At 38.9% G+C, this 22,818-nt stretch overlaps 1 protein-coding gene and 1 pseudogene across 12 annotated transcripts in view; one reads left to right on the plus strand and one right to left on the minus strand.

The window, feature by feature from the left end:
• Positions 1–2,918: 2,918 nt before the first annotated feature.
• Positions 2,919–3,264, minus strand: LOC100511901 (ATP synthase F(0) complex subunit g, mitochondrial pseudogene; annotated as a pseudogene).
• Positions 3,265–21,605: 18,341 nt separating this feature from the next.
• MME (membrane metalloendopeptidase) overlaps positions 21,606–22,818 on the plus strand; it is a 104,972-nt gene continuing 103,759 nt past the window's right edge. For 3 of the 12 annotated variants that reach the window (XM_084986756.1, XM_021069695.2, XM_084986764.1), the window contains exon 1: positions 22,342–22,570. The gene's annotated coding sequence lies outside the window, so the exon portion shown is untranslated. 12 annotated transcript variants of the gene reach the window in all.

Consider the following 22,818-nt stretch of genomic DNA (forward strand, 5'->3'; position numbering starts at 1 on the left):
GCAAAGCACTCAATGATGAGAGGCATAAGAGGTAGGCTAAAGAAAAAGATAAAATGGGCTAAGGTTTGTGTCTCATTTCTCTTGTTCATTCTGAGGCATACGCTTAATTGAATATCATGATAAAGAACATCACACAATGTTTGTGTATTCCTCATTTATTGAGCCATATATATCATGTTGAATTTAAGTAACTCAGTTGTGTTGATGAGATGATACTCATCCATTCCTTTGCCTTTGAACATACTGTTAGCTTACCTGGAAGATCTTTCCCCTCAGTCTACTTAGGGAGCTCCTAGGAATCTTTATTAGTTTCCTAGGGCAGCTTTAACAAAGTTTCACAACTGGCAGCTGAAAACAATGGAAAATTTATTGTCTCACAGCTCTGGAGCCTAGAAGTCCAAAAGCAAGGTGTTGGTAGGGCCAGGCTCCCTCTAAAATTTGTGAAAGAGAATCAATCCTTGCCTCTTCTAGCTGCTGTTCTTTGTTAGCAACAATTGGCATTCCTTGGCTTGTAGAAGTACCACTCAAATGGTTGCCTTTCTCCCATATGACTGCCTCTGGGTCACTTCTCTTCTTTTAGGAACACCAGGCATGTTAGATTAAGACACACTCTACTTCAGTATGACCACATCTTAACTAATGGTATCTGCAATGACCTTATTTCCAAATAAATTCACATTCTGAGGTTTCAAGAAAGACATGAATTTTGAGGGAATACTATTAAGCATAGTAGAGTATCATTTGGCAGTTTCCTCAATGATAATCTCTGTGAATTCCTTTTTTATCCTCCTAATTAATCGCTTTGGGAATTCTTTCATCAGTGCACTCACGTAACTATAGCTGTTTCTCATTCTCACTCGCTTCCTGCCAGACTGAGTCTCTTAAGAGAACACATTCTGTTCATCTTTATATCTTAAGTACCTACTATAGACACTAGCACATGCATGCCTTTAGTAAATGTTTGTGAAATGAAATGAATTACCCTTCATCTAGATTCTGAAGACCCTCAGATATAAAGACAAATGGGACTGTTCTCCTTCAAATCTCAGAGAAAGAAAATTAGAATAGAATATAGTCATGCACAGCTCTCAACAAAGCACAGGCTATAAATATCCTTAATTCTTCATGAAATCTATGTCAATAGAGTTAAATTTTGTCTCTTTATCTGTTACTATATAATAAAAAGTAGCATGGCAGAATCTCACAAAATTTGAAGGGTATAAGTTTTGCATTGTCTAACTTAAAACATGAGCTATATGACATAAACAAAATCTACTTTGTAGAGCCCTGGGAGGCTCCTTAAATACACAGGCAGTCATTGTCCAGAGCAGCCAAAGCTGAGGTAAAGTGAGAGGGCAGTGACTAATTAGAAGAAGCATTCCATACATAATAAGACACTGCAGTCATAAAAGAATGGTGATTTCAAATAAGAACCCAAATTGTCGTGATATAGCCAATGTTCCAAACTACTGTTGTTGCTGAATATGGAGCTGCTCTTACCCAGGCAGCTAGCTCTGTTCGGTATTTTCCAGGGTAAATAAAGAGGGACTGACATTTAAGCCAGTGAGAAGTGTCTAGCTGGTTCATGTAACAGAATCAAGGGCTGTTAGGAAATTATTCTACATGTCAGATAGTCCAGCTTTCATTTTATAGAGGTGAAACTGAGGTTCACAGCTTAAATAAATATTCTGAGTTTCAAAAATAAACTCTTATATAGAATAGATAAACAACAAGGTCCTACTGTGTAACACAGGATCTATATTCAGTATCTTGTGATTAAACCATAATGGAAAAGAATATGAAAAAGAATGTCTATACATGCACACACACACACACACATAACTGAATCACTGTGCTGTACAGAAGAAATTAATGTAACATTGTAAGTCAGCTATACCTCAGTAAAATAAATAAAAAGTAAAATGTACAAGCAAGGGTATGTATGCAGTAATGAACAAAACAAAAACAAAAATCAACTTTTACAGACCATTTAATGACAGAAAATAAACATTTCCCAGGATATATTTCTTAAAGATGTATATTGGAGTTCCTGTCGTGGCTCAGTGGTTAACGAATCCGACTAGGAACCATGAGGTTTCGGGTTTGGTCCCTGGCCTTGCTCAGTGGGTTAAGGATCTGGTGTTGCCGTGAGCTGTGGTGTAGGTCACAAATGAGGCTTGGATCCTGTGTTGCTGTGGCTCTGGCATAGACCAGTGGCTACAGCTCCAATTGGACCCCTAGCCTGGGAACCTCCATATGCCGTGGGCGCAGCCCTGGAAAAAGATTAAAAAAAGGACCAAAAAAAAAAAAGATGTATATAAAATTATTACATAATCTCATTTATAAAATAAAATGGGAGTTCCATGGTGGCATAGTGGTTAAGGATCCTATGTTTTCACTGCTGTGGCTTGGGTTGCTGTTGTGGCATGAGTTCGATCCCTGGTGCAGGAACTTCTACATGCTGTGGGCATGACCAAAAACCAAAAAAATTTTTAAAATATAATAATGTGAGAAGTTCCCATTGTGGCACAGCAGAAATGAATCCACCTAGGAACCTGAGTTGCAGGTTCGGTCTCTGGCCTCGCTCAGTGGGTTAATGATCTGGCATTGCTGTGAGCTGTGGTATAGGTCACAGATGTGGCTCAGATCTGGCATTGCTGCAGTTGTGGTGTGTGTAGCTCTGTTTGGACCCCTAGTCTGGGAACTTCCGTATGCTACAGATGTGGCCCTAAAAAGCAAATAATAATAATAATATGTATGAATATAGAAAAAGACTGGAGGGTATATAGTAAAAGGAAGTAGTAGTAGATACAAATACAGATGATTATTGTCTTCTTTATATATATAATTTTTGACATGCTGTCTTACTTTATTCAAATATCAGTCTGATCATGCAGAGTCCAAGAATACTGAAATAATAAACCAAATATAATGACATGTTAAAAGATTGGTCTTTAAACATCATAGCCAGTGATGCCATGCTTGCCTATGATCTCGCCAACATAAAATCTCATCAACACCTCAGTGCCATCAAACCATTCAGCAGAGCTGCCTTAACTGTGAGCTGTTTGAAGCTACCAGTTTGAGTACTGTTGACTAATTTTTTTCAAGCTCTGAATAGCTGTAGGGATCTCAGCAGGGGTTGGAGGAACTAACTCAACCTTGGCATAGTGCCAAAATGTGGCCAATTGAGCCTTCAAGTAAGTCAACAGCAGCATTGGCCAGAACCAGGACCTTCAAGAGGTTATGGACAAACTGGGCCATGGTTCTAGGAATAAAAGTCCATCGCCTCGACTCTCTTCTTTATATTTTTTGATGTTTCCTATTTCCTATTCCTATTATAAATAAATAATATGAGCTTCTGTGGTTGATCACAAGGCTGAGCTCCCTAAACTTTTTTGCTCACCTCTCCTTGCTTACCCATGCCAATAATAAAGGCATTTCCTTGTAAACTCTAGTTTTAAAGTAATTAAGACAAATTGTAAAACAATCTTCCCAAACTTCCATCATTTGTACATTGTGTTAGTTTCACATGTCTGAGTACCAGTTGGGTATTTTTTACCTTATTGAAAGTTTTTAAAAATTATTTTTGAAAAGATACTTTAGCTAACAAGATATAAGGATAACAGTCAGGCACATAAAAAGATATTCAATGTCATTAGTCATTAAAGAAATGTAAATTGAAACCACGATGAGACACCAGTTCATACCCATTCCAATGGCTAAAATTAAAAAGATGGATCATACCAGTGTCAGTAAGGATGTGGAACAAACGGACCTCTCATACATTACTGGTGAGAATGAAGACAGCTACAACCACTCTGGAAAATAGTTTGGCAGTTTGTTAAAAAGTTAAACATGACTACCATATCCAGCCATTGCACTCCTAGGTATTAACCCAGCAGAAATGAAAGCATATGTTCATATAAAGATGTGTACATTAATCTCCATAGCAGCTTTATTTGTAATAACCTAAATGGAAATCAACACAAACGCTAATGGGTACACCATTCAACAACAAAAAAGACTGAACTATTGGTATTACATGGATAAATATTCAAATAGCTCTATTAAGTTGAAAGAAAATGAGGCAAAAAAGAGTATACTTTTCTATATTTAAATGTAAAAATATGCATATATAAATGATTACATTTACATCAAATTCTAGAAAGTGAAAATATCATAGTGACAGAGATTAATTATTGCCTGAGAATGAGAGAAAGGTAGGGGAGGGTAGGAGAGAGGTTATCAAGGGACAGGAGGAATTTTTGGAGTGTTATAGATAAATTTATTATCTTGATTATGGTGATTCTTTCATGGATATTTACATATGTCAAAATTTGTCAAATTGTACATTTATATATCTGCAGTGTATTATATGTCAATTAAACATTAATAAAACTGTTGAAGACAATAATTCCACCCCCTCCCCCGAACTTGGGTATTGTAAGCTTGTCTGATACAGTGTCATTGGTGTTATTAATCAGCTACTTTTTTTGAAGTTTCTTTACTCACATCCACCCTTCCCATTCTAACTGGCCTATCACACACTTAACAGAACAAGTTTTAGTGAATTTGCCTTAGCATGAGTAACATTTGAGACTACAGATTTTTACAGCAGTAGGGAGTTATTAAAGTTTTTGAACAGCTGATGAGTGAAATAATCTGAGCTTCTGTTTAAGACAATCAACCAGGGAGTAAGTGAACAATGAATTTGGATAAAGAAAAGATGAAATTGTGCATCTGTGAGGACAATCGTTAAAATGTTGGCATAATAATTCAGAGAAAATAAGAGCACTCATGCTGGTTAATGTTAGTTTTGGGAATGGAATGGAAGAATTCAAGAGATCCTGTGGAGATAAAAAATTGTTAGGTTTTGAAAACATAACTGTTTGCTTAGTAGTAACGAAGTCATTAAAGACCACTTGGACAATGCTGATTCTATAAAATGTATGGTTTCACAAGAGCATGAGTATGTGAAGTGTGCTACAGATGAAAGGAAGGAGGGGTCTACCACTCAGGAAAGACATTGGAGGAACTGAGGTCGATTTGGTGATTGTCTGCCATCATGAGATCATACTGAGATAATGAGAATGGACAAAAACAATTAAGAAATGGTAGAGGGAAGAAAAGAGAAGAAAAGACGATTTATTTATTTATCTATTTTTGCTACAGCATGAAGTGCCTTGATGTGGGATCTCAGTTTCCATGCCAGACCTGGGATTGAACCTAGGTTGCAGTGGTGAGAGTGCCAAATCCTAATCCTTAGACCACCAGGGAACTCGCCAAAAGATGCTTTCTTTACTAGACACATGAGGGAGAAAGAAGATAGGGGAGGCATAGTGTTATAGAAGCTCTATACCAAAAATTCAAGAACTATACATGCTAAAGATTTTTAAAAATCACAGGACTAGAAATAATGGGGAAAATTAAAGAAGGTTTTTGGTAAGAGGGGTGAGAGAATTAGAGTGGACAACACAGAGTTAAGAGAGGTTTGTCCAGGCCCAGGATAATGCTGGAGGGAAGATGAGTATCCTTGTAATTGAAGAATACCAGCCTGACCCCTTTTCTTTGAGGTGCTTTAGAAGAATATTAATCATTTCTTGCTAGAATGTGAAATAGTGCCTTAGCAATTTATTGAAAATATTGGAGGAGGAGAAAAATTATGCTTTGTGGGGAAATATTTTTTTACTTTTATTAACACCTACTTCAAAGAGTTATTGGAGGAAATAATCTGGCCCTGAATTTTTAGCAGAAAGAAACTCACTGAGTTTCAAATGAGTAAAAAGCAATACCATCAGCTTACTGGACTGGGAATAGGCTCCATTACCTTCAACTATTTTAATACCCAAATGCTGCCTCAATTTAGTAAGAATGTGACTGAGTATACGCCTTATCTTCATGATGTCAGGCAAACCCAGCAAAAACACCTTATTGGGACCTGCCTTACTACCCAGCTCCAGAAGCAGCCAGAAGTGGGCATAACCAGAGAAAACAGGAAGAGATTATTTTCCCTTAGGAATGTAACCTTCATCTCTACCAAAACCCAACAGATATCACAGGTGGACTAGGGGAACAGACAATAATTCTTCTATAAAAATACAATTAGTTTGATAGGAGTAAAAACAAGACAGACCACATAGTTTAATATTTTTGAAGCTTTCTGTTACATAAATTTGTTCTAGTCAAATTTCTTTAATTTTCCTAGCCTATCAAAAGTTACAGGAGTTCTGGTGGTGGTTCAGTGGAAACAAACCCGACTAGTATCCATGAGGATTTGGGTTTGATCCCTGTCTCCACTCAGGAGGTTAAGGATCCAGTGTTGCCACGAAGTTGCAGACACATCTAGGGTCTGGCATTGCTATGGCTGTGGTGTAGGCAGGCAGCTGCAGCTTAGATTCAACGCCTAGCCTGGGCACTTCCACATGCCTTGGGTATTGCCCTAAAAGAAAAAAAGAAAAGTAAGGAAGTTACAATGTATTAATATATATTGAACTAATTATTGTGAAATGGCGTTCTCAAATCACTAAACTTGAATAGATTTTTTTACATTTACTAACTGGCAAGGAACAATTAGTTTTGTTTAGGAGTTGGCATTCAAATATTTTAAATATTATTTTAAAATATACACCAAAAGCCACAATGTACATACGGCTGCCTGGAACAGATTAGGTTGAATTTTAAAAAGTTTTCTTTACAGTTGAACTTAATGTGGGTAAATGCAATAATCTGAATTGGTAATGACTGTCTGGTGGAAAGGGTTAAGGTTGATGGAATTAAAGATAAGCTTTACCTTTGCAAATGAATTGGTGTAGCATAACGCAGAAACATGATCCTAAAATCAAGATTTTTTTTTTTTTTTTCCCATGTTGGGGAGAGTTGGTCTTGTGGCGCAGAGGAAATGAATCAAACTAATATCTATGAGGATGCGGGTTAGATCCCTGGTCTCACTCAGTGGGTCAGGAATGGGGCATTACCATGAGTTGTGGTGTAGCTCATAGACGAGGCTCGGATTCCACGTTGCTGTGGCTGTGGTGTAGGCTGGCAGCTGTAGCTCCTATGTGACCCCAGCATGGGACCTTCCATATGCTGCGAGTGCGGTCCTAAAAAGCAATAAATAAATAAATAAATAAAGGTATTTTTATTTCACTTGGCACTTTTCCTGGAAACATTAGGGATCCAAGAGAAGTCGGGAATCAATTACATTTAAAATATGAGTATATCAAGGTGAGATGCAAACTTTCCCCTTCAAGGGTTGCTTAGAAGTCACACTGATTTTCCTTTATCTTATTTGTCCTAGTTTTGGCTATTTCCAAATAGCCCTCTTCCCACTCCAAGGTCAGAGGCAGAAAGTGCCAGAGATTTAAAGGTAAACTGTGCCAAGGCTGAACAGCTGTCCCCGATCTGGGTTCTTCCTGTGGCTGCTGTTGTGTAGTACTCAAAGCCCTGCTCTTACCCCAGAGTCAGGGCCACAGCTGTCCACAGGAAATGCAACAGAGAGGTCTAATGGGAGTGAATTAGATGCACATGTCCCTTGGTATGTGGTGCTGGGCATCCTCAAAGTGCCTGCCGCAGGCACTGCTCTCTCCAGGCCAGAAGTGGTTCCAGGCTTGTGATCACTAAGTGTCCACACAAGCTGTGCTGTAAAACCATCTCGCCCTCCCCCTCCACTGTATGTTGTTGGTGATGGAATTCGAGCTTGTTGCTGGGTTGATGTGGAGGGAGGAGCACCTCTCAGTAACTGAGCTTAGTCATATCCTCATGTGAGGGGAGAAGGGAGCCTGTCCCCAGAGGGACTTTCCTGCCCCACCATATCAGAGCACATGGAACAGTTTAGGCAGAGACTAGCTTTATTCCATGTTTTAAAATTTAATTTGCAGTCAGTTATAGTCAATCAAAAAACTGCTTGTTGAGTGAAACTTGATGTTAAAATGTTTCTGAACTTTATTTGTCCTATCATTACAATTTATTATTGCCTTTGGCATATAACAAATATTTAGACGTTTTGCCAGATTGTCAGAAACAACAAACATCCCATTGTTATGTTCTGTCATATGACAGAAATGGTACAATTTCAACAATTTGTTCAACATTCTAGCTACAACTCACCACCACCACTACCAAATATTCCTTATCTCAGTGAAATGGCAGATCCACCTGTTTGCCCCAAACTGCGGGAGTCATTCTAGTTTATTTCCTCTGTAGCTTCAATATTAAATAATCACTAGGCCCTGTGGATTCCACCTCAAAAACCTCTCCTTTGATTGCCTTAGATCATTTGTTTTTAAAACATCTCTCACAAGAATTTTCTTTCTTTCTTTCTCTCTCTTTCTCTCTTTTCCTTTTTTTTTTTTTTTTTTTGCTTTTAGGGCCATACCTGCGGCATAGGAAAGGTCCCAGGCTAGGGGTAGAATCAGAGCCATAGCTGCTGGCTTACACCACAGCAACTCAAGATCCAAGCTGTGTCAGCAACCTACACCACAGCTCATGACAACGCCAGATCCTTAACCCACTGACCGAGGCCAGGGATCGAACCCACATCCTCAAGGATACTAGTCAGATTTATTTCCACTGAGCCGCAACAGGAACTCCCACTCATAAAAATTATTGCACTAGCTTTCTAACAGATCTCTCTGCCTCCTTTTTTGCCTGCCCTGTCCATGCTTCCCATTACCATCAGTGCAGCATGGGTGTTCTCTTGTACAACTCTGACCTTACTGCTCCCTTGCACAAAATTGACCATGCTTTCTATTGCATGCAACAAAATGTAAACAGTTCACAGCATCAAATATCTTCCTTATCTGGTTCCTATCTCATTAGTCTTTCCTTGAGAAACTATTCCCCATCTCTCCTCCCTCCCCAGGCCTTTACACTTTAGCAATCCCAAACCACTTAAGGTCATCAAAATATCGCAATATTATCTCATACGATATTCAAGATATAGAGAGGTTTCTTTTTTTTTTTTTTTTTTTTTTTTATTTTCCCACTGTACAGCAAGGGGGTCAGGTTATCCTTAGATGTATACATTGCAGTTACAGTTTTTTCCCCCACCCTTTCTTCTGTTGCGACATGAGTATCTAGACATAGTTCTCAATGCTATTCAGCAGGATCTCCTTGTAAATCTATTCTAGGTTGTCTGATAAGCCCAAGCTCCCGATCCCTCCCACTCCCTCCCCCTCCCATCAGGCAACCACAAGTCTCTTCTCCAAGTCCATGATTTATAGAGAGGTTTCTCTGTGTTCTGTCTTGAATACTCTTATCCTCTCCTTTATCTGGCAAGTTCCTCAAATCGAATAAGAAATGTGTTAGTGTTCCAATAATAAAAATTTGTCCTGTCACATATTTCAAATGAACTTTGTATATTACTCAATTATGAAAGTATTCATGTTCTATTATAAATGCTTGTTTGCATTTCTCTTACCTGCAAAACTATGGCTTCCTTGATTAGTTAGTCATATCTTTTGTTTTCTTTGTATCTACACAATCTTGCAGAAGATTTGCTTGCTTTTTCATTCAAAATTATCTGTCATTCATATTGATTTGTTTAGCTGCAGTTGGTTATTTTACATACTGTGTAGCATTCTAGTATTCCATTTTATGAATGTATTACAATATTTTTCCATTTTTCACCAATGGACTTTTATGTTGTTTGTAGTTTTACTATTATTATTATTATAGACAAAGCTACTATGAAGTCTTGCATGCATATCCAAATGAAAATGTGCACAAAATGTATTTGAAGGTAGAATTGCTGGCTTGTGAATCACCTACTTCAATTTGTCTAGGTAATGCAAATGTTTTCCAAAAGGATTTGCTAAAGTATAGTTTTTTATTTTTTTCAAAACTATATTGGCCAGTCAAAATTTTTATTGGCCAAGGCCAGAAAAATGTAATGGTCGGGTTATCTTCGCTTTTCTTATTTCGTTTTGTCTTCTCTTTTTAGTGCCACACCCACGGCATATGGAAGTTCCCAGGCTAGGGGTCACTCAATATATTCTTTGAATTCAAATGTATTCACTGGATTCATTGAAAGTATTTCATAATTCATTGAATTCATTCAATGAATACATTGAATGTATTCATTGAATTCAAATTGAATACATTGAGCTGTAGCTGCTGGCCTGTGCTACATAGCAACGTGGGATCTGAGCCTCGTCTGTGACCTACACCACAGCTCATGGCAACGCCAGATCCTTAACCCACTGAGCGAGGCCAGGGATTGAACCTGAGTCCTCATGGATACTAGTCAGATTTGTTTCCCCTGAGCCAGGACAGGAATTCCTGGAATTATCTTTTCAGTGGAAATCAATAGAATCTCTTTTTCGGAAAAAGCTTATTTGCATTGTTTTAAACAAGAATCACTTCCATTTTTATGTTTCCTACAAATTAACAAACATTCTTATGTATTTGCATTACAGTCAGTTTCCAACAAAGGATGCTGTTTCAGATTGTAAAATAGCATGGCCCATAGAGAGTCAAATTAAGGTGTACACACCAATAGTATCAGACAATTATGGAGAATCTGCTAGCCAGCATTTAAACTATATCTGACTGGCCAAATCCAGTAATAGCCTGCATTTTAGAGGCCCTAAACTAAGACCTTTTTTTTTTTTTTTTTTAATGCTTTCAAAGAGTTGTACAAAAGAAAAAAAATGCAGCAGAAACAAATGTGGACAAAGCTTGAAACATTAACTATCTGCTACTTTACTGAGCAAGTTTTCCTACCTTTGTCCTAGTCAATGCCCAAAATTTCATTAAAAATAATTAATTTTGTCCTTTATAAGGACAATGTTTCCCTCTCCTGGCAGATTATGCATTACCAGGGGTATAAAAGAAGTCAGGTAAGGGAGTTCCTGTTGTGGCTGAATGGGTTAAGAACCTGACATAGTATCCGTGAGAATAGGGGGGTCAATCCCTGGCCTCACTCAGTGGGTTAAGGATCCAGCATTGCCACAAGCTGCATCATAGGTTGCAGATGCAGCTATGATCCTGTGTTGCTGTGGCTGTGGTGTGGGCCAGCTGCTAGAACTCTAATGTCAGGTGAGTAAAACTTGATTTTACATTGGAGTTTTAATTGGCATTTACCTATTAATTATTGATGTTGTATATCTTCTTGTGTGCTATGGTCATTTCCATTTAATCTTCATTTCAATGCTTGTTTATATCTCTTATTCATTTGAGGGGATTGATCGGCTTCTATTTGCAGTTCTTTATATATTCTAATGATTTTCCACCTTTGTAAGTATTAGGGATATCTTTCCCTAATGCTTTTTTTTTAGGGCCACACCTGCAGCATATGGAAGTTCCCTGGCTATGGGTTGAATCAGACCGAAGCTGCCGGCCTACACCACAGTCACAACAACATGCAATCCAAGCGTGTCTGAAACCTACACTGCAGCTCACAGCAATGCCAGATCCTAACCCACTGAGCAAGGCCAGGGATCAAACCTGAATCCTCATGGGTACTATTCAGGTTTGTTACTGCTGAGCCACAGCAGAAACTCTAGAATTACATTTTTTTTGTATGGTGTAGAAATGCATTATTTTTTTCATCTGCAGATCTCATCACTAAAGATTTATAAATCCTTTCCCTATCTACCTATAATGTCAACTCAGAATATATCAAGTTTTCTCTTATGTATGAGTTTACTTTTTGTATCCTATTATATTCCATTGATATAGTTGCTTTGAACCAATGAAATACTGCTAATTAGCAAATTACTCTTAAAATACTTTATAAGCTTTGTTATCTAGAAGGTTAAATTCTTCTACCTTGTTCTTTTTCAGGATTTTCTTGGCTATAATTTTCCCATTGCTCTTCCACAAATATTTTCTAATCATCTTACCATATTTCAAAAAAATGTTTTGGACATCTAATTTAATCTGTAGATTAAGAACTGATTTTATGGAAGTTCCCAGGTCAGGGATTAAATCTGAGCCACAACTGTGACCTACACCACAGTGTTGAAAAAATGGATCCAACCTGTGCCTCAGCTCCACAGGGACCTGAGCCACTGAAGCCTTTTTTTTTTTTTTTGACTGCTAATTATTCACTCTTTTTTTTTTTAATTAAAGTATGGTTGATTTATAATGTCCCAATTTCTGCTGTACAGCAAAGTGACCCAGTCATACATATATATATATACATCCCTTTCTTATATTATCTTTCATCATGGTCTATCCCAAGAGACTGGATAGAGTTCCCTGTGCTATACAGTAGGACCTCATTGCTTATCCATTATAAATGTAATAGTTTATATCTACTAATTCCAAATCCCAAGTCCATCCCACTCCCTCCCCTCACCCACTTGGCAACCACAGATCAGTTCTCTATGTCTGTGAGTCTGTTTCTGTTTTGTAGATAGATTAATTTGTGCCATATTTTAGATTCCACATGTAAGCAATATCACATGGTATTTGTCTTTTTCTGACTTACTTCACTTAGTATGAGAATCTCTACGTGCATCCATGTTGCTGCAAATGACTTTATTCATTCTTTTTTATGGCTGAGTCTGGTTTAATAATTTCAAATGAGATTTGCTCTCTAGGTTTCTTTTGTAGAAATAGTACAAAGTAATAAATCCTCCCTTCTCTAAATCTTTGGCTTGGTTGTGTTTGTTGACTCCAACACCCACCAAGAGGCAAAAACCCAGCTTAAAGGTAACACCTGCATTTAGTTTGCTATTATTTGTTCTTCCTTTCTAACTCATAAATGAGTTTGATCTTAATTTTCCCTTCAGATATTCTCCTGTAATTAGTATCAAGGTTATATTATGAATTATACATTATAAAATGAGTTATAAAGCTTATAAAATGAATTAGGAAATATTCTTCCCTTGTCTATGGCTGTACCACCCTGAACGCACCCAGTCTCATCTGATCTCGGAAGCTAAGCAGGGTTGGGCCTGGTTAGTACTTGGATGGGAGGAGATATTCTTCCTTACTATGTTCTTTAGGAAAGTTTGTATGAGAATGGAATTGTCCATTAATAAGGTAGAATTTGGAGTTCCCTTCATGGCTCTGCAGTTAACGAACCCAACGAGGAACCATGAGGATTCAGGTTTGATACCTGATCTTGCTCAGTGGGTTAGGGATCCAGTGTTGCCGTGAGCTTCAGTGTAGGTCACAGACGTGGCTCAGATCCCACGTTGCTGTGGCTGTGGCACAGGCTGGCTGCTGTAGCTCCGATTTGACTCCTAGCCTGGGAACTTCCATATGCCAGGAGTGCGGCCCTAAAAAGCAAAAAAAAAAAGTAGAATTTGCCTAAAATGTCTAGGCCTGTTTCTTTTTTCTCTCTTTGTGGGGAGATTCTTAACTCTCTGTTAATTTAATGATTGTAAGTTTATTTAGGCTGTTTCTTCTTGAAATAGTTTTTGGTAATTTGTATTTTCCCAGGAACCTGTTCATTTTATCTAATTTCTTAAATATATTGAAGATAGCAGATAGCAGCATATAGCATTTTATTATCTTTTAATTTCTGCTTTATTTCTTTTATTCATGCCTTACAATGCTGAATTATAACCTCCCCAATCATTGATATTATTTAGCCTTTCTAATTTTATTTATCTTCTCAAAGTTCCAATTTTGGATTGTTGATCTTCCCTACTATATATATTTCATGAATTTATTATTTGAAGGTGATGCTTTCTATCTTCTTAGGATTTATTCTGTTTTTCTTTTTCTAATTTCTTAAGTTAAATGCTCACATATTAACTTTCAGCTTTTTCTTCTAAAGTAAAATATATAAGGCTATAAATATCCCTCTAGATAAGTCAACTGATACTTATATGCAGTATTTTCATTGTCCTGCAGTGTTGTTTTTTTAACTTTCGTTATGATTTTGTTACTAAAGTTCGTGTGCCTGACACACAGTGAGGCCAAATAAAGCAAAACAGTGCTTGGAGCTGACAAAAGTTTATTGCAGGGCCATAAAGATGAAGAGTATGCGTGGCTCATGTTCAAAAACTTCCCCAGTGGTTTGGGGGGAATGTCTTGACAGGAAAAATTGGGGGTGAGGGCTGCAAAGTGTGTGACCTGATTGGGTGGGGGTGAAGTAACAGGGAGGTGCTCTAGGACTCTTAGGCTCTTTGTCTAAGGTAGAAGCAAAGCAGTAATACATACCCAAAGGAGGGAAGGTGTGGGCATCCCCCTCAATGAAGAGTGCACCAGAGAGGTGATTTAAATTACTTACATAGGACAGTTCTTCCAAACCTTTGCCTTCCTTTGGCCAATTATCTTGTTTCATTTTTCACGCCTAACCAGATCTAGGACCCTCCCTTGATCTGCATGCCCATCTTTTGGCCAAAATAGATTCCAAAGCAGAGCATGGCAGGATGGTTATCCAGACTTATTATGGCCTGGGACCCCCTCCCTCTCTGACCCAGAGGGATCTTTCTGGGCATGTTAGCTGGGGGGGTCTCCCTGGTCCTGAGAATGAGGAGTATGTGACCTCTTTGTTCTGTCCAAGCAGGGCCCAGCCCCTTTTGATCTTGTCACTACCATTGTTTAACTGTTTATGGAAGACAAGTGCCAGTTACTTGCCTGGTGCCTGTGGTTATTCCTGTCATGAAGTAGAGATGCATGGCTTGCTGTAAATGTTTGTCCTGGAGCCTACCTATCTCCTGCCTCAAGAAGTGTAAATAAGAGGCTGGTTGCAAATGTCTATCCTGGAGCCCATCTACCTCCTGCCTCAGACCAAAAACCCTATCCCAAGACTGCGCTATTTTTACTGGACTGCTCCCTTGTTTCTGCATTCCCATCCTTCCCTGATTAGCAACCGTTTGAATCTGCCCTTTAGGACTCCAGGAAGATCTAGGAGACTGAGTGAGTGAAGCCTATTTCCTACAAACAAGAAAGGAGTGGGGGTGGTTTTCCTGGAGGCTTAGTGGGTTAAGGATCTGGCTTCGTCACTGCTCTGACTCTGGTTATTATTATGGCATGGGTTTGCTCTCTGGCCTGGGAGCTTTTGAGCTTTTGTGCAGCCAAAAAAAAAAAAAATGGAGGCCATAGAAAGGACTTTCTAGGAGAGCCCCACAGGATCCTGCTGGATTTCCATTTCATCTTTGATTCATGTGTTATTTATTAAAAAACAATACAGTTGAATGAAATGTAAAGATCTTATTATCTTTATCAAGTTATTCATGAAAGAGGCAGCATCCAATGTAGCAGATAGGAACTTTGAAGAGCTATAAAGCCTAAGAGATTTTAGAGACAGAATGGAGCAGGAACATGGAAGTCGTATTTGGGGGCGGGGGGAAGCGCAGATTAGCTTTTACAAGTTTATTTCCTTTATGGTATGACAGGGGTCCTCCAGGCAGATTACCTAACTAGTGCTAACCAGGCTATCCTGATTAACTACTTTAAAATTCCATTTCTGGGATAGCCAAAACTATAATTAAGTTCAGCCTCAATTTGGTGTTGTGGGATTCACATAAGCTAAACTCCTTTTGGGGCCTGTTACCTTGTCTTGGATGTATTTAAAAGTGTTTGTGTGCATCATTTAACAATTTCTAAATGTACATGTGGTTTTGATTCATGTGTTAAGTTCCAAGAATGTGTTATTTATAATGAAGTCTTTAAAATTCACTGGAGCTTGTTTAATGGTTTAGTGTATAGTAGTAAATGTTTATAAATATTTGATGAACGCTTAAAAATGTGTATTCTCCAACTCTTGGGTAAAAGGCTCAATACATTTCCATTAAACAAGCTATTGATATTGTTATTCAGATTTTCCCTACTGATTTGTGCACATAATTTATCAAATACCGTGAACAGTATATTAAAATCACCCATTATCATGGTAAATCATCAGTTTCCTCCTTCAGTTCTGTCATGCTTTACAGTATATATTTAAAACGTGGAATTCCTGTCATGGCTCACTGGTTAACGAATCTGACTAGGAACCTCGAGGTTGTGGGTTCGATCCCTGGCCTCGCTCAGTGGGTTAAGGATCCGGCCTTGCCATGAGCTGTGATGTAGGTTGCAAATGCGGCTCGGATCCCACTTTGCTGTGGCTCTGAAGTAGGCTGGCAGCTACAGCTCTGATTAGACCCCTAGCCTGGAAACCTCCATGCTGCAGAAGCGGCCCTAGAAAAGGCAAAAAGACAAAAAAAAAAATATGTATATATATGCAACTGGACATAAGCAAGTTTAGAATTGTGTCACTGCTGAACTGACTACTATATTTTTTTTGGTAAAATTTATTATTTTGTCTGATTACAATATAGCTCATACCAGCTGTCTTTTGTTTAATACTTGTTTAATATATCTTTTTTCCATCATTTTGCATTCAACCAGTCTATAGTATTATGTTATAGGTGTGTCTTTTAAACAAGATAGCTGTATTTTGTTTGTTGCATTACAATCTTTGTCCTCTAGAGAATTGTGTCCAGTAATATTTATTATGATTAATATATTTTGATGTATTTCTACCATGTTATTTATCTCTCTTTTTTTTTTTTTTTTTTTTTTTTGGCTTTTTAGGGCCACACCTGAGGCACATGGAAGTTCCCAGGCTAGGGGCTGAATCAGAGCTGTAGCCCCTGGCCTACACCACAGCCATATCAATGCGAGATCTGAGCCACATCTGCGATCTACACCACAGCTCACAGCAACGCCAGATCCTTAACCCACTGAGCAAGGCCAAGGATCGAATGCTATTCAGACTCATTTCCACTGAGCTATGAAGAGAACTCCTCTACCATCTTATTTCTAATATTTCATTTTTTCTTTTTCCTTATCTTAATATAGATTTCCTTTTATTTAATTCTAGTTGTTTTCATTATGCAAGATTTGATCTTATACACCATTTTTTTTGTGGATATACTAGTAATTATTGCATGTGTAATTAATTTAATAGGGTCTAAAATCAGTCAGTATCATTATCCCCTCCAGCAACATAAGTGAGCATTCAGAGTCTTTTAATCTAATTAACACTTTCCCAAGTATATATCACCATTGTCCGATATTTTATTTTATTTTGAGTAATGATTTTTATTTTTTCCATTATAGCTGCTTTACAGTATTCTGTCAGTTTTCTACTGTACAGCAAGGTGACCCAGTTACACATACATGTATACATTCTTTTTTCCTGCATTATCATGCTCCATCGTAAATTACTAGATATAGTTCCCAGTGCTATACAGCAGGATCTCATTGCTTATCCATTCCAAAGGCAATAGTTTGCATCTATTAACCCCAGACTCCCAGTCCATCCCACTCCCTCCCCTCCCCTTTTGCAAGCACAAGTCTATTCTCCATGTCCATGATTTTCTTTTTTGTGGAAAGGTTCATTTGTGCCATATATTAGATTCCAGATATAAGTGATATCATATGGTATTTGTCTTTTTCTTTCTGACTTACTTCACTTAGTATGAGAGTCTCTAGTTCTATCCATGTTGTTGCAAATGGCATTAGTTTCTTTTTTATTGCTGCATAGTATTCCATTGTGTATAAGTACCATATCTTCTTAATCCAATCATATGTTGATGGACATTTATGTTGTTTCCATGTCTTGGCTATTGTGAATAGTGCTGCAATGAACATACGGGTACATGTGTCTTTTTCCAGGAAAGTTTTGTCTGGCTATATGCCCAAGAGTAGGATTGCTGTGTATAGTTTTCTAAAGTACCTCCATACTGTTTTCCATAGTGGTTGTACCAATTTACATTCCCACCAACAGTGTAGGAGGGTTCCCTTTTCTCCATGCCCTCTCCAGGAATTGTTTTGTGGACTTATTAATGATGGCCATTCTGACAGGTATGAGGTGGTACCTCATAGGTTTTTTTGATTTACATGTCTCTAATAATCAGTGATGTTGAGCATTTTTTCATGTGCCTGTTGGCCATCTGTATATCTTTTTTGGATAAATGTCTATTCAGGTCTTTTGCCCATTTTTCCATTGGGTTGTTGGCTTTTTTGCTGTTGAGTTGTATAAGTTGTGTGTATATTTTTGTCAGTTGCATTATTTGAAACTATTTTCTCACATTCTATAAATTGTCTTTTTTTTTATGGTTTCCTTTGCTGTGCAAAAGTTTGTCAGTTTGATTAGGTCCCATTGGTTTATTTTTACTTTATTTCTGTTGCTTTGGGAGACTGACCTGAGAACACACTTGTAAGGTTGATATCAGAGAATGTTTTGCCTATGTTCTCTTCTAGTTTGATGGTGTCTTGTCTTACATTTAAGTCTTTAAGCAATTTTGAGTTTATTCTTGTGGATGGTGTGAGGGTGCACATTATCCAATATTTTAGTTGATATTTTTATCCCCATGCATTTTTTTAAGTCCATGTTTGCTTAGCTTTACATATGTTGTTACATTTTCTTCTTGCATATCAGATCTTTTATCTAGCATTATTTTGTGTTACAAATTCATTCTCAAGGAGTTCTTTTAGTGAGAGTCAGGTGGAGATAATTCTCTCAGGTTTTTTTTTTTTGGCATAGTCTAACTGGGACCACTTCCATATAAATTTTTAACTTGGAAATTTTCAGGCCACACAATTAATATAAATCTCAATCCTATATCCATCTGAAGTCTGGCCTGAAGATAAATTTTCGCTGGAAGCTTTGTGGTATGTATTTACCTGCCTGAGTAGAAGCTGAAAAAAGCAAATATACTTATGATTGGGGATTGGGGAAGACTAGAAATGGGATTTTTTTCTTTTTTCTGGTTCACCTGTTCACGGAAGATGTTTCTTTTCAGTACTCTCCACTTTATGTAGGAATCTCTGACCTTTCACCTTGTTCTGTTTTGTAAGAAGTCACAAGTTTTGTTAAAATTGAAGCTCTGAGGTACCTGGGTTTGATGAAGCCTCCAGAAATAGGTAAATGCCCCCAGAGCAGCACCATCTTCACTCAAATGCCTTTCTGGATTTCTAGCTCTCCATTTTTTTGGCTTAGCTTTTCCTTCATTTTCTTGCTGGCTCAATGGTGCATTTAAAGAGCCTTTAAAAAATACTTTTTCAAGCATTTGTAAGTGTTGCATGCAGGGACAGCTTTTAAGGATCTACTCTGCATCTTTCTAGAACCAATGCATTCCACTCTTAATAACTTGCACATGGCAGCCAGAAGGACTACTTGTCTTCTATCCCTATAACTCACCAAGCTGAATGACTTTGAATACCTCTGTAAACCTCAGTTTTCTGCTTCCTTATCTGCTGACTCTTTATTAGATCCCTTAAAAGAGAAATCTTTTCAATTTATATAACCTCCTTCCCGGAAGAGATTTAGCATTTTTGATAAACCCCTTAAATTTCTGGGGAATTTTAATGAGATTAAGACTTGTAGGAAACAAATTTGACTAACAGCTAAAAGTCTCAGTCTAAAAATAACTATGCATTTTTTTATCTGTATACTCTATATCTTTTCTTTTTCTCTGTAAATACCCTTATCAAGAGCGAATCTTTGAATTGGATTTCCACAGGGTTTTTTCTTTTGCAATAAGAGATCTAAATCTATGATATGCTCATAACTTAATAGTTTGAAAAGTTTTCATTAACAAATCTTTAACTTAAAAAAATAAATAAATGAATTACTTGGGAGTTCTCTTGGCACAGCCAGTTAAGGATGTGACATTGTTACTGCAGTGGCTCAGGTCACTACTGTGGCTCAGTTAGATCCTTGGCCTGCGAACTTCCACATGCCACAGGCATGGGCAAAAAGCAAAAATAAAAACAAACAAAAAAGAATTACCTTTGTTTTCAACTTTCAGCTCTAAGTTTAGGGGCACTATAAACAAATCAGACCATCTTAGTTTCTACTGGAAAAAGTAAGATATTCTTGAACTGCAAGGATAAATATTACCTTCAGAAAGAACTTTAAAAAAAGCGCAAAATTGAAAACAACAATGCATGAAAAATTTAAATAGAAATGTTAATAACAGACTTATGAGTTTTACTTGCATTTCCTGTTGATATACAAATTTGGAAATTGTTCTGGCCAAGGCATTCCCCCTCCAACTTTCATCCTTATGTTATAGGAGAAATGTATTGAATTTTTAATGCACATGGCTCCATCTGAAGAAACAGGACTGGCTACATGAAAAAAAGAAAAGACTTTTCTAACTCATTTTAATTCAGTTTTAATTATGTAAGGTTGAAATAACATTTTGGTGATTTAGCTGAAAAGTAATAAAAATTAAGCCCTGGAGTATTAGAAAATCTAGATTTCTCACTGACTGAATTTTATAAGTCACCTTTGTATACTTCAATGTTTTCTGTGCAGTGAGAATAACGGTAACTCAACATTTGAGTCAAAATGAACTGGGTTGAAATTTCTAGCAGTTGAATCTGAGCTCCTTATGCTTATTTGTGGGGTAATTATATCCATATTGTAATATTGTTGTGAGGATTAAGTAGTGTCTAAAACAAGCACCAAGAGAGAGTAAATAATAGAGATAGGAAGCAAGTACTTTTAAAGTCTATACATCAGATTTCTTTATGTTAATGTAATTATTTAATGATTAACTTTTTAAAATGTCTCCGTTGTATTCCAATTACTATTTCATTAGCAAGAATCACTTTTTCTCCTTGCTTTTCAGCTTTATCTACTGTGAAAAGGATGCAACATTTGTCAGTGCAAGGGGACTTCTCTCAAGCAGTGAGTTATTCTGATGTTAAGTTCAGGAAAACCCACCTGTATTTCAGTATGAATTCCCCAGGATGTGTGTGTGTGTGTGTATGTGTGTGTGTGTGTGTGTGTGCGCGCACGCGCGCGCGCACGCGCGCGCTCCTGCGTTTGCAAATATACAAGGAGAAAAGGGAACAATGTTAAATCTACTTATACACTTGGCATTGATTAATTGAACCAAAAATCATGGAAGCAAAAAAATTAGGAGAGGATTAGTTCTTCAGAGTTTATAGCTGCTAAAGGGAGTTTTTATAAAGGATTCGACTTTGAGCAAAAAATATTTTGTTTTTTATGCCCTTGAGAAGGAATTGCATGTGTTACATGAAAATGGTATGCTGCTTGGCTGCATTAAAATGACAAGGGTCCAGCAGACACATCATAGCTAATTTTAGTAGGCAGAGCAGACACACTTGAGCTTATTTTTCTCTGACTCTCACTCCCCATCCCAACCCCTCAGGTACACACATTACAAGATTCCCTAGAGTGAGAAGGTGGGAGTGGAGAGTTTCAGTACTGAAGGTAGTAGCTCTGGATATCATACTGATCTCATTAAGGGAAAAAAAAAAAAAAAAAAAGAGGGAAGAAAGAAAAGAGAGGGTAAGCAATGGGGGGCGGGGAGGAAGGAGAGAAGGAAAAAGGGAGCGAGAGAGCGGAAGAAAATATGAAAGAGAAAACAACAAGGAATGAGGGAAGGAAAATAGAGGAAAAATGAGAAAGGAAGGAAAAGGAGCGAGGAAGAGAGCGAAAGAAGAGTGTGAGAATTTTTTTTTTGTCTCAGGTCCTTTAAGGAGAGAAATAGAACCTTCATCAGCAGTACAGAATCTCGAAGAAGTAATGTATTGTTTTCTTGAAAGCCCCGAAGCTAAGCAATTCCAAGAATGTTTGGCAAAGACCTTTGGAGAAGAGTGAGGTGGGGGCGGGCGCGCGCGCGGCGGCGGGGGGGGGGGGTCTCACACCCCCACCCCCCATCCCTGGCCTCCTCACAGGATGTGACAGGATTTAGGAAACCTAGCGGAAACCTTCAGGTCACCCAGGGAACTGCTCCTCTCGCTGGTCCTGCAGTGGCGAGGCGGGGGCGGGGGGGTGAGAGCGCCAAGACGCGCGGGGCGCGGAGATGTGCAAGTGGCGAAGCTGGCCCCAGCGCAGGCGGGTGCAGCCGCCCAACTCCCGGCGCGGGATCTGCTGAGAGGTCACGGTGAGTCTCTCTGTGTGAGGGTCCGAGGGATGCCCAGGTTCCCCGTAGCCCCCGGGCCCGGGTCGAGGCAGCCCGGAACCTCCGGAGTCCGGCCTGGGCTTGGCGCCGCCGCGCGCCACCGGGAGTCCGCGCTGCTCCGGGCGCGCCTGGGCGGGCGCACCGACCGACCGGCGCTCTGCCGGGCTCCCCGCCGCCCGCCGGCTCCGCGCGCTCATTGGTCGTGATGTGTCTGCTCAGCAGCCTCCAAGTTATCCCGAATCCCACTGGTGAGTCCCGGGAGAGCGAGCTGGCACCTGGGATCTGGGGGAAATGGGTCCAAAGGGCGCTAGATCTCGCCCAGGGCTGTGGGAGTCGGTGGGACGGGGACCGGAGGGCAGAGGCGGCCGCGAGGGGAGGCTGCTTGCTTGGAGCACAGAGCAGGGTCCGCGGTTCGGGTTCTCGGATCAGGTCCGGAGGATCGGAGCGCCTGGGACCCCGGGGCGGTGGGCGAGGGAGGCGTGCCCAGGGAAGAAGCTGCAACTGGGACTTGAGTGAGGGACTTGGGCAGAGAAGGGTGACCTGGAGGAGGGCTTTGCAAGTGATGTCAGGTCGACTCTTGAGGTTCATTTCCGTAGCTCCCTGCAGTCTCTGCCTCGGAGAGTTAGGTCTGGTTTCTGAGATCAGCGCTACCAAATTGTAGCGGGGCTGATTTGGGGGCTGGGAATTTGCCATTCCACTGTACTGACATTGATTTTTTTTTTTTTTTAAGTAAGGTTTGTTTTCATTTTGGTTTCTATCGGATTTTTTTCTCATTTGTAACTCACTTTTCTATTTTTACCTTCCCTAACCCAAGTATTTTTTCGTTATTTCACCTCTTCATTTTGCTTCGAACCTTAGTTTCCTCTTACATAATTTATGCTGATAAGAGTGTTTAAATCACTGGAGGGTTGGTTGGTGGGAGTAAGGGGGAGTTCTTTTGCTGACGAAAGTTACCTTAATCAGTCTCAACCTGTTTATATTA

This window comes from Sus scrofa, chromosome 13 (assembly GCF_054392235.1).
Source record: "Sus scrofa isolate SSC_HxYL_T2T_F1_AM1 chromosome 13, Sscrofa_HxYL_maternal_Yorkshire_Landrace_v2.0, whole genome shotgun sequence".
NCBI lineage: Eukaryota > Metazoa > Chordata > Mammalia > Artiodactyla > Suidae > Sus > Sus scrofa.